The sequence below is a fragment of the Eucalyptus grandis genome, chromosome 10, assembly GCF_016545825.1.
Source record: "Eucalyptus grandis isolate ANBG69807.140 chromosome 10, ASM1654582v1, whole genome shotgun sequence".
Classification (NCBI taxonomy): domain Eukaryota; kingdom Viridiplantae; phylum Streptophyta; class Magnoliopsida; order Myrtales; family Myrtaceae; genus Eucalyptus; species Eucalyptus grandis.
Window position 1 is genome coordinate 1,025,176 of NC_052621.1, and position 21,595 is coordinate 1,046,770.

Sequence of the window (21,595 nt, forward strand, 5' to 3'; positions counted from 1 at the left end):
AATGTTGATTGTCGAATTATCCCATCATTTTTATTCATATCTTTTTTTCTTAATTTTTTTTATTATATTTGGGGTTTGAGGACCGAAAGGAAGATGGGCAGGTTGGCTTGTGCAACACATCAAACTCAATTCCACCGGACGGCCGCCCCGCCCGATGACTATGTCTAGTAACAATTTCAAGTATCGCGCTTTCAATCATAATCAAGAGTGTTTCCCCCAGAAAAAAAATCATCATGGGAGAAATTTTCCATTATCAATCGGTTCACCAACCCTAGAAGCGCCAACGAGATTCAGCTCCTGAATGTGTTAGCACCTGATGCTTTGGACCTGTCATGCAGATTATCACTGTGAATTTGACCTAATTTCCATTTTGTTTTGCATTCTGATGCTCCATAACCGTGAGCGAATCATCATTAAGTTTTGTGAGAATCCTGCATAGTTCGTGCTGGCATCTTCATTTTGCAGATTGAGAACCGCATGAAAGAAAAGGAAGGCGATGGAATGAACCAAAGAGAGAGAGGGAGGTAGGAAGAAGAAAGATATAAATGAAAACACTTATGCATACAGCAGCAACTGGATGAACAAAACAGTACATAACCAGAAAGGAAACGTTGATTTAAGTACAATGATGTTGTATATTTTGCGGCATAAGTATGAAGAAAAGAATCAGAAGATTGAAGGTTTAACCTATATCCCAAGTAGTTCTATGCGGCCAATAGTACATAACATTCCAGGAAGTCAGCTATAGCAGAATCTGCAGGCTCATAGAGTTCCTCCAACAATGACTTGAAATGGTAGCTGCCTATTTGGGAGTTCACGGATGAAACCGATTTGCTCAAATTGAAGGACTCAATCTCGAGCTCACGCAAGCGGTTTCTAGTTTCAGCTAGTTTTGAATTTGCTTCAGCAAGCTCGGGCTTCTTTCTTTTTGGCCAGATCGGCAGTCTGGAACTCCAGTACTTTCATAGACCGAGGCCTTGATCACACCTGGTCTTCGCTGCCGTGACTGTCTGATGCTGAGAAATCACCTCAATGACATCTGAGATTTCATCGAGTATCTTACGCAGCCAACCAACATCAATATGCGAAGTCTCCAAGTCCTTGAGAATAGCCAGCATCTCTTTTGACCTTGACTTGGTCAGGTGCAAGAATGAAGTGGATTGCAAAGCTCCTGAACAATGAAGCAGACGGACTCAAATAGGACCGCATCGAGATTGACTCCAACACACAATTTTTGCTATATCTCCATATTTCTTGAGAATTGCTTGCAGAATGGAGGAGACGCTGACTCCCACATGGTATTTACCAACTGGGACACGGGGTTTCGACTTCACTGACTGGACATCTTCTTCATCGCTGTCTTCAAAGGAGTGACCCACATCTGGAGATGCTAGAGCTCATTGAACCACCATTGGAGTGTGGAGCGCCTTCTGCTGGGTTATCAATGACAACACTTGGAACAATTTCATGCGTGAGTGAACTATGAAAGTTTTCCTCCTCTATCTCTTTGGAGGATGTAGAATTGGCAGCATATTCTAAACTTTTCGTAGGAGGTTCCTTGGCATGATCAGGCTGCTCAGGAAGGAAAAAGAAAAACAAATTTATAGATCAGAAAGAATCACCTGTACAAGTACTTATGCATAGAGAGAGAGAGAGAGAGAGAAAAATGAGAGAGAGAGAGAGAGAGGGCGGACCGAGAGTTGAAGCACTGGGGTGACATTTCCAGAAGTTGGCATTGAATGAGAAGACCTGACTTGTCCCTTTAAGGAAAGAGAAATCTTCAGGTGAATTCTCCGGAATATGAATAGGAGAAATTGTGTTGTTGTCCTCCAAGTCCTCTTTCAGAATGATAGCGTAGAGGGAGGATGATGGAGCACAGTCGGTGTTGTAGAAACAACAGGCCAGTGACTTTGTCCTGCATGGGAAGAGTTGGGCTGAGATCTGAGCCTTTTTTGTTCTCCTGCTCAAAGTCTGGGAAGCATCAACCCATTAGATCCTGCAACTGAGAAAATATCTCCCAGATTCAGCCACAGCAGTAGAATTGACACTAGAATTTAGACCATATTCAAATATTCAAATATTGCAGATATGTGCACCATAATTTCAACAAGGTGCGACCGCATGAGCATGTGTCCTAAATAACGGGAGATACAAAGAGAGGATTCTCATCTGATGCTGTCTCTCTTTTGGGGCCAACAACAGTCATCTGTTAAGTAACTTCCTCCGGTACTAACAATCATTTCTAGCTTTAATCATCAAAAGCGTAGTAGAATTCAAGCTAACCAGATTAAGAATGATAAAACAAACTGCTCTGTTGTGCAAGGGAAGAAAGGCACGTTTCCTCTAGATTTCCTACATTTTACTGGAGCGCTAGTTGTTTATACTGAGAATAACCTGCTTCTTTCTTGTACCGCCTGGCCTCTGTGTGAACTCCCTTGAGCAGGATTCACTGCAATCATGGTAAGGATTTGATGCCTTAGGACAAGCACCATTCACTCTCTCTTTCTGCACAATTTGCTACGCTGCTCTCCAGCACCACGATAGTCTGAAAAGCAAGTTTCAGAGAAGAGAAAATGATAGTGATTCAGACATATAGACATATCCACCATGTAATGAATTTGACTGAAACAATCGGAGGTCATAATCAATGACTTTTGAAGTTCACTGAGATGAAGCGACAGCTTTTGTTGCCAAACATAAATGTTACTAGTAGCAAATTAACGCGTAAAAATTGCTTTACTTGAATTGCTTGGTCAGATTATGCCTGCCTATTTGGAAAATGATGCATCTTACGGAATGCACAGACAGTGTGGTCAAAGTCCCATCAAAGTGGTATATCTTCTCAAGACAACGTTAACACCAGTTCAAAGTTCAAAATATTTAGCATGAGTATCACTCTGTATACTGCAAGTTAGTACAGACGAATCAGCTAAACATGATCTCTTTCCAGAGAACTATATTGAAAGGTGTCGGACTAACTTTCTAGACATTTTCCATCCTCAAATGCAGCAAGGAAGAAAGAAAAAGACTGGATTGCAATCTTTTTGGCCAAATATGCAAAATTACTTCCATCTAAAGTTCCTCGACTCTCACCAGAGTAGACAAGTCTTTATAGACACAATATGACTGATTTTCCAACTTTATCACGTGACAGAGTCACAGTTTTGTCTCCATTGTTATTTGTTGCTTAATCATGAAATGGAGTATGTTCACTTAAGGAATCATCAGGCAACGAGCCAAGGTTCTCTATCATTGTGGCCAAGAATGAATAACCTTACAAGTATCCACTAAATATAAATTCCCACGGGGTTTTAAATAACCATGAAGAGGTTTCCCTTCCACATTTCACATATAACAATCACATGTTTATCTGGCATCACTTTCCTGTCACTTTCCTGATCTACCATGCACAGTGATAACTCAGAGACAATTAGCCCAATGAGAAAAAAAAAGGATGAAACATACAAATTTTGAAGTTTACATGCTCTACCTAGAAAAACCAATGAAACCAAGAAAAATAAAGAAAATAAGTCACCTGATTGATTTGTACTCTTGTGAGGCTTGCCTTTGCCAACCTTCTGATAACACTCTTCAACACATTGGTGATAAGGATTTGATGAATTTTTGCAATCCGGTGTACTCTTCCCTCGGACATCTTGCCAGAGATCACTAAGGCGACTGCAGAATAGGAACTAGATCAATAAATATCCCATCAAGCTAAGAATTGCAGTCAGATGTTTTCAAGTTTGCAGTATTTTCAATGTACATAACTATGTCTTCCAGCTATTACAAACAAAGGCTCACATTTCGTCCTATCAATGGTTATCCTGAATGAATTTAAACTTTACTGAAATTGAAGAGAAAGGCCTATTCTGAAGTTTCACAGCAGTGAAAAATCACTTTTTTCTTTCAGAGTCAAGTCAAATAGTCCGTTCGGTCAATCAGGATTGAGTGCAGATTATGCTCAATCGGATGAAAACAATTAACCAGTGAACCCTTTCCTTCACCGACAACACGGTTAAGGCTCACCGACATCTTCATTATCAACAGAAGAAATCTCATTTCCATCTCATGACCTGCAGGTAACTCTCATCAAGTCGAAAGCCGAATCTTTTCACACGCAGAAGAATCACTAACATGACCAGTCACCCCCGACAGAGCCACCAACCAAATCAAACACTTCTCCTTCACCGTCCACCCAAAATGAAAATCGCTCGATCAAACTCAACAGTCAATCCAACTGATCAGAAACAAGCAAGCACCACGGCCCAAATTCACAAAAACAAAACCATCTTCGCCCCCATAAACAAACCCAGAACCAAAAACCGCGACTTTCGCCTGAAACACGATGGTGATGAGAGAAGCCAGACACCAACTTCGGTCAAATCAAAGAACCCACATGGATGCAGAAACAGAGAGACGAAACGGCGTGTACGCTGCAAGAGAAACGACGAGAGCTCCAAGCAAAGCGAAGACGAGGAGATTACCAGAGGGAGGGAAGGTAGAGAGAGGGAGCTACGAGCGAAACAGAGGAGGGTCTTAATTTCGATTAGTTGGTGCCGGAAAGGTTGCTGCTTTTATATAATTTATCGGGGGTTTGCAAATTTGACCGACGTCCGTTGAAATGTGTAATTCAACGTCAACCTTTTCATCACGAAATTTAATATTTTACTCGCGAAATACAATTAAAAAGGGGAAATTTTCTTCTTTGAACAGCCAAGGAAAATCTTCAAAAGAAAAAAAAAAAATCGGAGAAAATTCTTGTTCCTTCGATGTAAAAGTCGCCTCAGAAGCTTCTGACAAGATTTAGACGCGTGGCCAAAAGGGTGTGCTGTGTAGTGTGGACCCGCATGTGCCGAATTTGTTTTTGGTTGACTTTTTTTGGTTGTTCTGGTTTGCGTTTTTGGACATTTTCTCGATCGGGTCATTCCTATTAGGCCAGTTCATGCTCCATTTTCAGAGCATTCAACCGCATTGCCACACGTGAATATCATTCTTGTTTTTGGCAAGAAATAGGCTAATTCCTTTAAAAAAAAGTTACGACTTTATGTCTTATCTCACGAACTTCTTTTCTTTTTTAAAATTTAAAAAAGATATCAAATTTTTTTACTTTAATCTCAACTCTACTCGCTAGTCTAACAATGTGAAGGCGAATGCATTACTGATAATAACCCTTTTACTCACCCTAAAGTCGATAGTCTGAAGAAATCAATGACGATTTTTGAACATTTGGGTACATTTTCGGACTGAATTGAAAGCTCGGGATTTTTTTTTTTTTTCAAAGAAATAAAAGCTATATGGTAGAGTTAAGATTGGATTTAAAATTGGAGGTCTTTAAGGAAGGCTATATGAAGGTTTAAAATGGCATGTGTTGTTAGGTGCCTTGTTAAGCCTATCTAAACCTGGTATTGTTTCTCTTATCTCTTTGAGTTAAAACGAAGTAATAAAATAAAAACATTGTTGTTAACTAATAATTTTATATGGAAAAATTTATCGAATCTATCCTCCGAAATGAATAGGGTGTATGTAGGTAGATAGACGTGCTCATAAATGAATCTCTCCTATATGTCTACACACTATTCCAATTTGAGTTCTATATTTACCATCACGTGGCACCTATCAATCTAAACTAACCAAAATGAGAATGCTTGACATCTTTGAGTTTATGGTGGCAAACAGCCCACGTTGACTTCTAGTTCGAACTGTCGACCGAATCGTTTCACCTCCTTATTTGGATCCGTTCACCTAACTCTTCTTGCCCATCAATTAAAAAAATCTAGGGCTTCTGACAGCATATTGATTTTGGTCAATATTGAAAGAATATGTGCCACAAAACTGTAGCTTATTTTCGGTCTATTAAAAAGAAGAATTACCAAAGCTTCTTTTCTCACGGGCAAAGTGTCATCACGCTCTAATTTCACCAATTTGAATTATCATATTTCATCCTCCCATCTACTCTAACCACTCAAATTTGAATAGCCAAATTGTATCAAGTATCGTTCGATATCGATTTTTCGCACCGATTCACTCCTATAAGATGTTGATCAAACATCTCACAATTACAGCACCTTTATAGTCATAATAGTTCTTAGCAAATTATATCTGACTCAGTTTTGAGATACCATGGCTTTAAAGCAAGCATCACCAAATTCCGAACACGGAATATATATATATATATATATATAAATGACTTTATTAACTAGACTGGAAATGATGATAATCGGGCAAAGTACTGGAGCGAAAATTGTGGCCCACGCTGGCCCATAATTGGATATATATCACGTCTTATATGAAAATCCAAAGGATTTAGCAGGTTTGGGACAGCCAAACTCAAGAAAGGACTAACTTGCCCAACCCGGCACATTTATGTCCCCGGGCCAATTAGGCCGGGGTGGGGACGTCGAGCCCGCTTAATGATCAGAGTGTACTCACCCCCAACAACCACAAAGCAAGACATGGCAAGCCAAACCTGTGCTAAAGGAAAACCATCAAAGGCAGAGTCACTGAAATCGTTTGAATTGTTGGTCATGGGTTTGCTTTCAGTCTTTGGTATGAGCTCTGTTTCGAGCGGTTGACGATGGTGGTCGACAAGGACAGGAAACCCTAGCCACTTAACTTTTCTGCAAAGTATGGATTATAATAACGGGCCGAGGCAGTTGCTCTTTTCTTGACCCGAAACGGAAAAGAGATGTATCCGCTTCCATGAAAGCTACCTCACAAAGCCTTTCTGTTATTGCGCGATCTGTTTTGGACCACCTCGAACAGGTTCCTAGTGGATGCTGGCCAGGAAAAAAAAAAAAAAACAAGAATATGCTCCCAGGAAAAAATAATATGCCTCTTTCTTTTTTTTTTTTTTTCTTTTTCCTTCCCAGATTTTCATGGTTCACGTTCTGTGAAAATCACAGGTATGATTCTAGAACGATATGACAATTGAAATTTAGCAGTGCTCTTGGTCACGAAACACTCGAGTAATTTTCGGTTGACTAGGAATTCAGAAGAGAACTTTACGTACGAAGCACCCTATGCAAGCGCTAGCAAAGACTTTTGGTACATAGATTCACCCATTTCCAAGTTCAGCAGAGCTGGAAGGAACCTGGGAAATTCACCTAGAGACTATATGACTCAAATGTCAACATGTACCGTAAGTAAATGCTTCAACAACTAGCAAATTGGACACACCTAAGGTACATGAAGATGCCCTCAAAGCAGTTCCCAGTAACTAACTTACAAGATTTGGGCTACTGACGATTTTGTAGTCGTGCTCGGCCTTAGACTGGGTGGAAAGCATTGTTTCCTGCAATTTAGATGATTCTGCTCGAGCTCGCTCAGCCGGGCTCTGGTTTCAGCGACTTGTGCCTTGGCAACTTCCAGTGCCTTCTCCTTCTCAGCCAAATCTTCCAATTGAAGTTCCAGCCTTGCCTGGTTGATCCTATGTCTAAGTCACGGTTTCTCTTTCACGATCTCGATTTCACGGCACTGCTTTTTGAGCTCGAGCATTTCGGTTATCTCATCGAGCACGCTGCGGAGCCAGCCCACATCGATCCCCGCAGCTTCCTTCATCCCTCAAGATGGCTTGCATCTCTTTGATTCTCGACTTTTTAGCTTCGAGATTCGGTGCGCTGCAGCTCTTGAATCACGGAGCAGATGTCTCTAAAAAGTAAGAGCGCATCGCAGCCGACTTGAGGTGGCAGTTGGCTGCTATATCTCCATACTTGTCGATAACCAACTTCAGGACCGAGGAGGAGCTTTCTTGCACACGGTAATTCCCGAGGATGTTGGAATCAGAAACAACGGGTTCGTGGTCTTGCTCATTCACCTCGTCGCTCACTTCAGAAGGATGGTCGACAACCGTGATCGTAGAAGCTATGGACCCAAATGCAGCATCCATGTTCTGCAGAGTTGTCAATTGTAGCGGAATTCACCTTGTCTTCATCGAGCTCTGTAGTGGTCTTGGTTTGCCTAAGATTTTTCATGCTTTGAGGGCTTTTGCGGAGGCTCAGGAGGAGGAGATTGAGGTCTCCTGCATCCGAAGCTGATTTGCTTTTGACACGAGCCTTTGGAAACACGAGTTCGGCATCCCCCACGACTCCACCTTCTTGAAAGACAGATCTTTCGCGGATAGGTTATCGGAGACGTCGAAATTCTTCAGGACGGGTTCGTCAGAGGGCTTCGATCCGACTGCTTTGGTCATGCTGAGTTTTCTGGGAAGAAAGAGGATGAACGATCCTGCATGACAAGTAAGAACCATGTATGTTTTCTTCAAAGCGTCATGAACAAGAGAGCAGATAATTGAATGAATCAAAGCAAAGATGGCCACTCCTCAGATCGACTTAATGAAAGATCAGTGAATCTCCATGTAAAAAACTGGAGACGAAATCAGAGAGCATGGAAATACCGCTGTACTGATCTTAACCAATTAAAAACAGCAATCGAACATCGAATTTCGGAGATGATACTAACCGGAATTCTCTCATTCAACTTTTGTCGTCTGTCCTTCAGATATCTTTTTTTCAAGCAAGCGTCGACGCACTCGTGATACGGATTGGTGGCGTTTACGCAATTTGGATTCACTCCTTCTCGGCCATGCCGTCGCAGCGGTCAGATGCGAATTCGCTATCAGCAAGTAGCAAGATTAGGAAAGCCACCCTGTAATTCAAGAAAAAGCCTATAACCTGAATACTGGATCAGAAAGATTTCAACTGCTCTAAATTATTCTTTTTCGATATTATTTAGAACCGCAAAACACATAAAGAGATCAGCAACTTGTTTTTCTTTGATGAAATTTTTATCTGGTCATGCTCTGCTGGGCAGCTCTGAGTTAAAAACTTATAATCTCGAACCTATAATCATCGAAAAGGATTGCCCGAAACAGAAAGATAAACGAAAAACATGCATGGCACGCGCGAGAAAGAATACAAGATTTGGTACCACAGAGAAAGCTGGCGGGATCAAAGCCAGGCAAGAAGCGCGAACGATTCAACAGGAACAAGAAGAGGAAACGGAAACCCAGAAGCAAAAGTCGACGAAAGAAGAAGAAAAAAGAAGGACGGAGCCAAACCAGACCTGTTGAAAAAGAAGCAAAGTCCGTATCAACCGTCGTTCTATCGCTTCCTGCTCTTCTCTCGTGCCCCCTCTAGTCCCGAGGCTTTTTATAGGTCAACTCAACTTGTCATCCGGGGGGATCGGAGAGTACGGCGACGAAACCCAAGCGCAGCAGTTTCCCTGCTCGGACGCGTGCTTTTGTACTGCGCAAATGGCGACGGCAAGGAGGAGGAGGAGGAGGAGGAGGAGCCGTCCGGAACTCTTGAAAATTGCGTTAAATGGAAATAATACGCACGGCCAAGGAGGGAGCGAGAAATCATTTTTAAAAGAGAAATGAAAATAGGGGCGGGTCGCTGTTCGCTGACACGTGGCGCACGGGTCGTTCTTGTGGATGACAGCCGGGATGCGCGGCTTCACCAGCGCGCCCCCTTGCCACACAGAGTTTATCGTCCCCAGGTCTTCTCGCCGTGGCCGAGTCGGGGGCGGGACTGTGACGAATGGGTACAACTTTCGGATGCTCTCGGAATACGATGTACCACGAAAAGATTCCGTTGGTCTGTCGAAAAAACAAAACAAAAAAAAATATAAATAATTGTTTATATTACTTATTAGTTAAAAAAATTCACCATCTGTGAAAATATTTAGATATTGTGAATTATATGAAGAAATACAGATGATCATTTTTAGAAAGAAAATATTTTTCAACTCATTTGTTTATCTTGATCTAAATGGAATCTAATCGTAAATTTATCGTTGATTAATAATTGTTACCATTTTTAATTTATTGAGTTAATTTGTGCTATACATAATCAGTATTTTAAGAATAAAATATTTAAATAGATATCTCGAATCGCTTGTTGACAAAGTTTTGATAAATCTTTAAGTACTTGTAGATCTCTATTCAGTAATTTAAGAGTTAAATATTTAGATAGATGTCTTGACAAGATTCGATGAATCTTTTGGTTCTTGTAGAGAATAATGTCACTCATTAATAATACTATGTCTAATCAATATTTTAAAAGTTAAATATATTAAATAAATATCTCGAGTCACTTGTTAACAAGGCTTAATGGATTTTTCGATTCCTATAGAGAATGATATTTATCTTATTTCCTTCTTTGTAGCTAGAATAAAAATCCTTCTCTTTAAAAGTTAGTGAACTGTGCATTTTTTGGATTATGCTAGTAAGTACTTTTGAACGTTTGTAAGTATGCTTGACAAGAAAATGTTGAGAATTGGGTAACCAACTAATTAGGAAAATTTTACAGTATCTTGTGCATAAAGATGTTATTCACAATTAGTCTTTTCAAAATCGATCATTTCAAAGTAAACATACCTAACGGATTTATCGAGAGGGAACTCGTTATCATAGACTCTTTGGAACTAATTGACTTACAATTGTGGCATAATTAACAACTCTTTAACTTCATCTTGCCATTTTATATTGTTGTGTTATCAAATTCTAAGTTAATTCTTCACTATTTTTGATTAATGAATCTCGTGCTATTGATATTTGGACGAGATTTTTAAAGAAATATTCTATTGAAACTATATGTTAACGGGTATCTATGGAGCACGTTTGGAGTGATTAATTTAAAAAACCTATTACGATTTTTAAAACATTAATCGTTTTAGTGAAGTGTGTAATTAATGTATTAAAAATTAATATGTGGTGTTTATTTGATTTCCTTGTCGGTCCGCGTCGACAATAAATGCGCAATGACTGATTTGAACGGACGGGATTATTTCACGCGGAACTATTATTAGTCTCTTTAAAGATAGGGCGTGTATGGACGATTGAGCGTCTGAAGGCCACGGTGAAATTATGGCCAAGGAAAAGGTCAACGTGTGATTATGGAAGATCGAGAGCATACTTTAGAGCCGTATCTTTAGATACCCGTGATAATAACGTGAACATTTTGACATCCAAGGTTTTCAAAGTTCTCAAGCAAAAAAATAATTGATCTTTCACGAAGTTTCCAGCTTTTCGTACATATTCATCAAATAAGATGACAAGATCGCAAAATGTACCGAGCCAATCGCAATAATAGGAAAATAAATGAAATTTAAAATAGATCACATGGTTTTTTCGGTATGTAGATATATTCATGAAAATGACTTTAGACAAGATAGTTTCATAAAGTTCTTAATTTTCCGCCCCCCTACTGTCAAATTATTTCCTTGAGCTAATGTCTGCTATTTCTTCTTCTAATTGGCCCCGGGTTTAGATAATTTGTAATCATGAAGATTTATGATACAAAGAGAAACTCAATATCTATTTACCTTTATCATAAAATCGTCAATTTTCATTTATTTGATAATTTAGGAAAAGTAATTTCTTTTATTAGAAAAGGAAGTGATTTCCTCCAATCTAAACTTATTGTTTTCCATCTACGGAAAGCGTTTTTATGGACCGATTAGTTTTCATCATCCAATTATTAGAAAGTCGGAAAGCAATTTTTCGAAAACAAATGGACCCTAAAACGTACATCAATCTCTTTTAGGTTCCGTTTGTTTTGCGGAAAGTGAATAATTTAGAAAATATTTTCTTAAAATTGATTGTTTATATCGTTTGAAATAATTAGTTAATGAAAAATATTTTCATTATTAATAAATAATTTATATTTGAACATTTCATGGACGATGAAATTATCTGTTGTTCAAGATAATGGTTTCTTTCAATTGGATACCCGTTGCTTGGATGCATTTGAAAGCCTCGATATAAGTGGTCGTTTTCGAGAAATGTTCGCCAAAATTAAAAAGTACACTGAAAGAGAAATTGCCAGCCCAATTTATTAAGTTTCAGGACCGCGTGCCTGGGTCCTCTCTTTCAGCTGTCGTAGCCCAGGTATATTTCGTTACTACAAGTAGAAAGGCTTGTGCTGCGCAAAATTAGATTCCTACGGCTACCTCGCTATAGATCTAGCCACCACTGGAACCCTCCACCAGTTGTTCTCAGCACGGTAGAACCCATTAATCAAATTACGGACCACGCATCTAGCGTTTCCAATTTGTCTCTCTCACCTAGACGAATGCCTTTTCCCTAAGCACAGCCACTCTCTTGTTTGTTTACAAATGAGTTTGTCATTCTTGCTAACTATGATAACAACACTCAAGCCGACAAAATTGCACAAATACAAAGACAGACTCGCACAATTTTCTAAACATTCTTCAATTTCTCTTGGTTTCAAACATTTGGCTGCAGACTCAGGTGCGCTTGCGATTTGCTTTGGGAAGGGACTTTGAGTGTCCAAAGTCCATTTAACCAAATATTGGGTGTTCGGTAAAATTTTGAAACCCGCATTAAGGGAATGTTAGCTTTTAAATGTTGAAAGCCCAAGGTAGGTCCTAAGTTGTCTTGTGGGCTTTTAACATTTTTAAGCCCCGGTTACTGTTCATCTTCTTCTTCGGTGGCGTGGTTGCATGTGGCTGGTCAATCACAGCTAGAGAGAGGTCGGCGAGGTCGTGGCTACCCTAGCGACCGTCATCGACTAGTCGTGGGAAACTCGCAAGTCACAACGATCACCTGCTATGTGAAGACCGACACTGTACGTGACACTCACGACACGTCATTTCTTAAAAATAAAAATTTCGACACGTTTCGACACGTTATATATTAAATATATTTTTATATATAAATACATTTATTATAATAATAGCCTATAATTAATTTACACGAAAAATATTAAATAATATCATTCATTATTTAATTTGTTACAATAATACACAAAGCTTAGAGGAAAAAACATTGTTTAAAGAAAAATACTGAAATGATATTTTTAAATTTATTTATTTATCATATATAGGATTTTTTTATTACTTCTTTCATAGTAAAAGACTTTTTAAAAAATACATCAATTCTAAAAAAAAAAAAAACTGAAAAAAAATTGACCCCGTGCATGTATATTTATAGCAATTTTATTATTTCTTTTATTACTTATTTTGTGTATATTTATATTTTGACCCCTCAAGTATTAGAAATTTTTAAAATTGACCCCGTGCGTGTCGGAATTGCGTGTCGAATTCGGACTCGCGTCTGGAGAGTTGACCACGTGTCGAATTTTTCGACACTCGTTGATCGCGTGTCGGGACGTGTTGGAGCGTGTCGGACACGTGTCGGAGTGTCGGACACGACACGAAGGCTTTGGAGAGTGTCCGTGCTACATAGCTCGCAAGTCGCGTCACCGCGACTTAGCTTTGGGTCATGCGACCTCGTGAAGGGCTACCGAGGTTGTGCAACCAGGCGGCCCTTGCCGAGGTCGCATGACCTCCATGGCCGCCGAGGGTTGCCCGATCCCAGCGATCTTCTCCGATTGTCTCGAGGGCTACTTGAGGTCGGCGGTGGTCACTTGCCCTCGTTGGCCAACTTTTTATTTTTCTTTTGACAATATGATCTCTCTAAATACTATTTTGTTCAAAGGTACTTCATAATGGATTTTCAAATTACAATTTAACAAACACATAAAAAAACCTTTTAACTTGAAATCTTTTGCATTTTCTCAAAGGCTTTCCCTAAAAGTCCAACAAAAGGCACCCTCAGTTGCACTTGTCGCTTGATTTTTCTTATAGGCCTCTAAGTTTAAACGTTAAACTTGCCTCTACTAGCCATTATTTTGTTCATCTGCCTATTGGTAACAAATCTCCTGCAAAGTCCCTGGAAATTATGTTTAAAGCCTTCAAGCAATTGGCCACTTAAATATATCTTCTATAAAATTACCAAAAAATTCTAAACCTATTATGCATGAGTTAATCCCTATAATTTGATCAATTTAGTCCTCAATCGTTTAACAATTTGTTAATGTAGCCATTTTGGTTAATTTTTGTCATAATTATAGACGTGGACAGCGGTTGTTTGATGTGGCACAATTGGTGTTGATGTTGACAAAATTTTAAAAATGTTTCTAAATTTATATTTCATTGTGGTTGTCTTCCTTGCCGGCTGTTGGTGAGGTCTATGTCCCTCACCTAGGGCCACGACTCTCGCTGAGGTCGTTGGCCACGATTAAAAAGAAGAAGAAGAAAATATATAAAAATTTAGATTTTTTTGCAAATTGCAAAAATTATCAAAATCAACATCAATCATATCATGTAGGATGACTAACTTCCATGTCAATATCAGCCAAAATTGACAAAAAGACTATGTTACAAATCGTCAAAAGATTTAAGACTAATATTTAAGACTAATTTTGCATTCATATAATAGGTTTATGACTTCTTTTTTGATAATTATCCTGATTATGAGCACCTCTGGTTTATCAATCTCCAAACAAATTACTCCATTTTCGCTGCAATATACTTGGATATCCATATTTCATAGGTACAAGCTGGTTCTTCTATTTTGACAATCCAACGGTCATGAAAAGTACAAACGAAAATTCTGGATTTCAGAAAGCTCTACCCAGAATTTTCCTTTAAAGGAGGCTCAAGCTTTGGTCTATTACATCTATTTGCGTTCAAGTCACTACGCGAAGCTAGAACCGTCTTTCGAAAGAGGCTCAAGCTTCGGCCTATATTTATTAATCTCGTGACCCCATGCAAGCATGCAAAGCGACGTCACAGAAGTGAAGCGTCGATATCCTATTGAACATCAGACAGCTCGAGTCGCAAGCCATGGAGATTCTCTTGAATTCATTCCTCCGCCGTTGATCAGCAAGCAGGCGCCGCGGCATTATTTCGTACCTCCACGACAGATCATCTTCGACCGCACATGCGAGGCTGTCCTATCAGTTGCTTGCGCAACGTGGGGCCGGAAGACGGATACCGGTTTGTCCTTTGGGTGTTCTGTTTCGACAGAAACGTGGACTGTCGTGGGGCAGCTGAACCTAGTCTGTTGCTGAAGCTCTCGTGGAATGCGTGTTGGAAGTCACGTTTGGAGCAAATGCCTTCGTGATTCTTTCAATCATAGTAAATGCTGATTTGATTGAACAGTGGATTCAGACAGCTGTTACTGTTAGGGGGAGGTTGCATTATTATTGTCTTAGAGGCTAGGATGAAGGTAGGGTAAACGTTGATTGCCAGAGAACTCTTTGTCACGACTGGGATCTAGTGGTTAGCTTCACGACGCTGGCTGCTCACCTGCTCTTGTTACTTTGCAGAGAAACTCCCAACTTATTGGGAAGCGAAAAATCCGGTTAAAAGGAATTAGCTTTTGCTAGAAAGTCCAGTTAAAAAACAATAATGTGGATGACATGTATATTTCGATACGTAGAAAAGAGTATATGAACCTTTATTAGATGGCTGTTCGAAATATATGATAATCACGTAAGGTTGAGAGAATACAGAAAAAAAAAAAAAAAAATATCTTTAACATAATTTTTTTTCTAGAGAAATATTTAATTATCTCTAACATCCTCTCAAACTTACTAGTTAAGTAAGCTTGAGTGTGGAATTTTTTATTTATTATTTTCTAATTCTATTATTCTTTTATATCGATTTGTTAGCTTCATAAATCAAATAAAATGATAATTTATTTGGTAAAAACGATCCAAGAATTTTATTATATCCTTTCTAAGATCATTTTCTATTTCATTTGGCATTTTGCAGGTATAAAGGATATGTAGACAAAGTAGGGAATATACATTTTTTTTATTTTTCTGAAAGGGACGGCATGATGATGCATGTAATGACGTTGTCAGCTTCTTGAAAAGAAGTTGAGAATAGAGGCTCCAATAACACTTGTCATTTTGTGAGACAATATGAACATAAAGAACGTATACCATCCGTTGTCAAATGTTGGACACTATCGGGGACAAATATTTCAAACGGTTCTGAAGGAGGCGAAGAGTGCCTTGCACGCGTAATCCTTTTCGTCTGATAGTTCTCACCAATGCCGTATTGTCATCATTTAATTCCTCCAATTCGTTCCCGTTAGAAAGCGAAAACGTCGGACCAGGTCACGACCCTCTGGATTGAAGTTTGGCGTCTTGTTCGGGGATCCTCTGCGCTAGTTTTCAAGGAAGACGAAAAGACAATTTAGGATGGACTGTCGAATCCGAAACCGTCACATGGGTTACCGCCAACGTCAAGGTAGGACACGGCATAGGAATTCGCCGACCGTTCTAGAAGAGAGAGTCCATGAAGAGATCTGAAAATGGTTTAGGATCTGCAGACTTGAGATGGAAGATTCCTCCGGCATCTTTGGACAGTTTCCAACTCCCACCACTTATACCCAAATGATACTTGACAAAAATGGCTCCCGCAACTTCGGCGATTCCCCTGGAAAAGCATAGCGAATGCAACCACCAGTTAAATTTATCTACGCCAACTTGCTATCGGCTGAACATTTACGCCAAAAAACGCCGTCGTCGTCTTCGTTAGGGTACAAGAGTGTAATCGTTAGGATTTGCAGGCCTGGAGAGTCACGATTCGTCCTGAAATTGTACGAGAATCGATTCTAAAATATGGTCTTTCCTCGAGATACGGACATTGCGTTTGAACAGGGATTTTTATTTTGTTTCGATCGTCGTCAGTGCGCTGTCAGTTGCAGAAAGACGTTATAATCGTTGACAAAATGTTTAAAAAGAGCATCAGTGGAGTGCTTTAGAAATTGGAATGTCTACGACAACGCACTAATTACTGGTAGGAGGAGAAAAGGACTTGTTGCTTCATTTGTTATCTCTCTCCTCTCTCCCTCTGCATTAGGCTTCCAATTGGTTAGAGGACAACGACTTCGTTTTCTTCGAAAAACCAAACTTTCAGGCTCATTCTTGACCGAGATAGAGGACCACACCGGCCGTATAGAAAAAAACTCTAAGTTCGGTCCCCATAGCATATCGAACTTTTTGTTCGGAAAAAAAATCTTCAAACTTTAGATCCACTTCTAAATCTACCGGAATCATATTTTTTTGTCTAAAACAAAATCACCAACTTTCAATTTTCTCAAAAATGTCTCCATTAACCCTCTTATCAAAAATCGCCATTAGTTCTTTGACTTGGCATTTTCACGTTGGTAACAATTCCATATTTACAAGTTTACCCTCTTTCCAAAAATTTACCTTCATTGGGGTCTCACTTGGGCAAGGGCAAGTCTTGTCGAGGCTCACCCTCGCCCAGCCGCACCTTGCCTGTAGCAGGAGGCTAGTTTGCTCGACACATTTTGTGGCTGGCGTCCGGTGGTTGGCCACTGGCAAAAGGAAGAAAGAAGAAGCAAAAGAAAAGAAAGAGAAAACATAAAAATAAAAAAATTCTAAAATTAAAATATCATTAAAAATTATCCCCAAGACTAATAATTCTACACGGCATCATTGGCGCCCACGTCGCGATTTCGGCCAAAATTAGCGGATGAACTTAATGGGAAGAAGTGAAAAGAATGAAGACTCAATTGGCAAAATTTAAAGATTTAAAGCTAAATTGGCAAAAAGTGTAATAAGTTTAGGATTTTTTTGACAATTTTCTCATTGCATTAGACTTCCAATTGATTAAAGGACAACGGCATTGTTTTCTTGGAAAGACAAAACTTTCAGGCCCATTCGTGACTGAGATAGAGGACCACACTTGGCCGTATAGAAAAACTCTAAGTTCGGTCCCTATAATATATAGAGCTTTTTTGTACGAAAAAAATTCAAACTTCAAATCCACTTCAAAATCTACCAAAAACTTTTTTGACTAGAAAAAAATCACCAACTTTCAATCTTCTCAAAACTGTCTTTGTTAACCCTCTTTCCAAAATTGCCATTATTTGTTTGACGTGGCATTTCCACGTCGGTGACAATTCCATATCAACAAGATGACCCTCCTTTTAAAAATTTTGCCTTCGTTCAATCGATGCTCGGCTAGGCTACCTTAGCCTAGGCAAGGGTGGCCTTGCTAGATCTTGGCTTGGGTGAGGTTGACTTTGCCATGTCTCGCCTAAGTGAGGGTGAGCCTCAGTGGGGCTCACCCTCATCCGACCATGCGTCCCCTATAGTAGGTGAGGCTAGTTGACCTGGCATACAAGTGGCTACCACTAGAAAAGGAAGAAGAAGAAGCAAAAATAAAAGAAAGAAAAAAAAAAAAAGAAAAAGTATTGAAATATTATCAAAATCATCAACGTTAATCATCAATCTTACGATCGTCAACATCCACGTTATGATTACTAAAATTAATTTATGGATTCAATAGATAAGAAATGAAAATGTTAACGACTAATTAAGAAATCAAAAGTTTATGATGAATTCAAAAATGTGCAATAGGTTTAGGACTTTTAGACAAATTTCCCTTTGCATTAGACTTCCAATTGGTTAGAGGATAGTGACATTGTTTTCATCGAAAGAAAAACTTTCAGGCCCATTCTTGATCGAGATAGAGGACCACATCGGGTTGTATAGAAAAAACTCTAAGTTTGATCCCCATAGTATATCGGACTTTTTGTTAAAAAATTGAATTTTAGATCCACTTCCAAATCTACCAAAAACTCGTTTTTGTTTAAAAAAAAATCACAAATTTTCAATCTTCTCAAAATTGTCTTTGTTAATCATTTTTTTTCAAAATAACCATTAGTTGTTTGACGTGGCATTTCACGCGGTAACAATTCCACATCAACAAAATGACGTGAGAAATTATCTTAAGAACAAAACCCATTCCTTGATATGAAAATTAGAATGGCTTAAGGTGATTTTTGGGTAATCGGCATACAAGGCAGATTTGAGACTAAAGTTCAAGTTTGTAATATTTTGGAGATTGAACCTAAAGTTGGGATTATATTTTAGATAAAAGAAGTTCTGGACAAGTTCGAACTGTACTTAAATATGAGTTTTTATAGATAAAAAGAGTTCAAGATAGAATAAGTATTCAATCTAAAGTCGGAGGTTTCTTAAGGGATTGGCTTTCAATTATGGGCTTTCAATTCGCAATTAGAGGTCGTTTCGGTAGTTTGGTTGTCGCTGTCTTTGAGTACTCTTTTTCTGAACTGATTCGACAAACGCGGTCCTTCAGATGGACATGTTGGATTTGATCAATCCTTAGACGATGACAAATTTGACGTGATTTGTAGAAACCCAGGCAAGAAGAAGGGCCCTGTTCATGGGCAGACAGGGGTCCGAAATACATGAGCAAGAGCGAACAGGCCCAGCAGAACAACTGAACAAGAACAAAACTATGGAGGCCCATTCCTACAGCAACACAACCAGAAACGCAAGTCATGGACACTCAATGCAAGAACAAAAACCCAGTGAGAAAACTCTTGACATCCTGAGAATGCCAATTTTGATGTCAAATTGAGCAATTGATGCTATCAACCATACATCAACTATATTCATCAGTTCGGGCTAGTGTCGATGAGAAAGTGTTAGGACCATCGAGACAGAGAGGAGTCTTTAGGTCGGGGCGGCGGCGGCAATGAAGTAGGGTCGTCGAGTAAACAAAGTCTAGGCAGCCAGTGAGTATTGATTGCGTAATAAATCGTGTTGGACATCAACAGGGGAAGGAACTTGTGGAGTTGGTGTAACATGCGTGTTCGGCAGGTTGAAAAGGCTTAGCTGGTGAGCTTCTGGCGGGTTGCTTCATGTTCTTGTTAAATGAAATCATTGACTTCGTCAAAGAGAAGAAAAGAAAAGAAAGAGTCACCCATAAGCTCAAGAAAACATCATACAGGAACAACCACCGTTCGGTCCCAAAATCTCGATTACCATACCAAACACGACGGAATCGAAACACCAAACAGGATCAGATAATCCCATCTGCTCAATCCCTAGTGGCTTGAGCTCCGTTGTCATTGATTTGTGGAGGCGCCGGAGACCCTGATTGCGGAGCCAGAGGTGGGCTCTCTGTGGTGTTCGATTCTTTCACGGTGATGCCGAACCTCATTCCGCCGAGGCAATGACCTAACACGCTGCAGACGAACCAGTACTTCTTGGCTTCGGTGAGGGTGACCTGGTCGTTGCCGCTCGTGTGCTTGGCCAGCACGCCGGTGCTCGTGTCGCATGAGCGGAACGTCGACTCGGTCACTTCATATGTGTTGTGTTGGCCTTTTATGTACTTGAAGGCTACACTGACAAAGGGAAGGAAACAAGCGCAGATTAAATCACTGTTTGTCGAATACATCACCCCATCACGCAAAAATGCGTACAGAATTCGAAGGCACGCATCAAAAACTTCTTCAGGATTTTAATGATAGCAGTTTAACAGATGCCTGCTATCCCGACACATTCAGGTAAGAAGAGAGATGAGTCCGGGACGTACCAAGCACATCGCCGACGCTGAAATTGTATTTCTGAGACCACACGCCGTAATTTACGCCACTGTTCCATCGTCGCTGTCACCTACCGTGTAAACTTCCGATGCGGCACCGTTCACGAGCAAACCGAGGACCGTGAGGATCATGCAGAAGCTTAAGTACCTGCACAGCTTCGAATCCTCCATATTTGCTCTAGAAAAGAAATGGAAAGAGACGAGGGAATCTAGGGTCTCCTGCAGATTATTGCTCTGTATTGGGTGCTTGCTAATGAGTTGGATGCGACTTATACAGAATTAGCTTGGACTCAGTCCAGTCTTCAGAACTGCCCAGGCAAGTGGAATGTTAAATAAATGCGTGATGGACAAGGACTACTGTGCAAGCAAAGGAGGAGGATCGCTTTCTCTTTGCAAGTTGTGCATAGATTGTGTGCCTATTAAAATCATTTGAGTACTCATTACAGGCAAAAGTCTACCCCAAGTAGGAGTAAAGTACACCCCAAGATCCTGCAGTCTCTTTTTGTTCAGTCCACGTATATCCAAATCTATATGAGTAGATACTTGCAGGCATGTCGCGGTGAAAACGGGTCGAGGTGGACCGCAAAAGTCACTCTTGAGGAGGCCTTCACTGCATTACCTCATGGCCTGGTTCTTGGGAGATTTTCCATCCGGAATCACCTTTTTTTTTTTTTTGCTTGCTTGCTTTTAGCAGTCAATAGCCAAGTTGTCTATAATAGTTAGGAGTGAGCATAACTGCAAGGTAAAACCTAGAATTGGATAATCAGATCGATGAGAACATGTGCAGTTCAAGTTCCAAAGTAAGCGGGGTGGATTCCAAGTTCCAAAACTTAAGGATCCTATTTCAATGGTATATGTAATTTTTTTTTTTTGGTCAAATGATGGTATATGTTAAATCGGTGAAATCTAGAACTTAAAAGTTAGAACAATTGTTTTTCTCGATTTATGTTTTTACGATATCATGCGGTATTTTATTGTGTCCGATAATGAGTGTATAATTTTCAATCATTAATATGAACTTTCATTCTATAATGACTTTTGCTTTATTAATATTTTATATTTTGTGTATAAATATAAATTGTGATCAATAGATTGTAAAAGCAAGTGATCATTATTAAAGATGATTTTCTATAATCGTTCAATTAATTATACAAATGGAATCTAAATAAATCTTGAAACCTGTAACAGGATATGTTCAAAATTTTAGGATATCCATGGTAAATTCCAATTTTAAAAATGAGAGACCTATTCCAAATAGAACGGTACGGAACTTGAAGCTGTTCATCTAATAATGGTAACACTGTACCAGATTTGCATCAGCTTGTTTGGGGTTCCATTTTGATGAGCAATCACATGAAAAGTGTAATAGCCTTCGTGGGCGGCCATG

General features: G+C 39.5%; 2 pseudogenes; both read right to left on the reverse strand.

The window, feature by feature from the left end:
- Nucleotides 1-962: 962 nt before the first annotated feature.
- On the reverse strand, nt 963-7,893 carry LOC120289101 (annotated as a pseudogene).
- Nucleotides 7,894-19,585: 11,692 nt separating this feature from the next.
- Nucleotides 19,586-20,584, reverse strand: LOC120288902 (annotated as a pseudogene).
- Nucleotides 20,585-21,595: the final 1,011 nt, after the last annotated feature.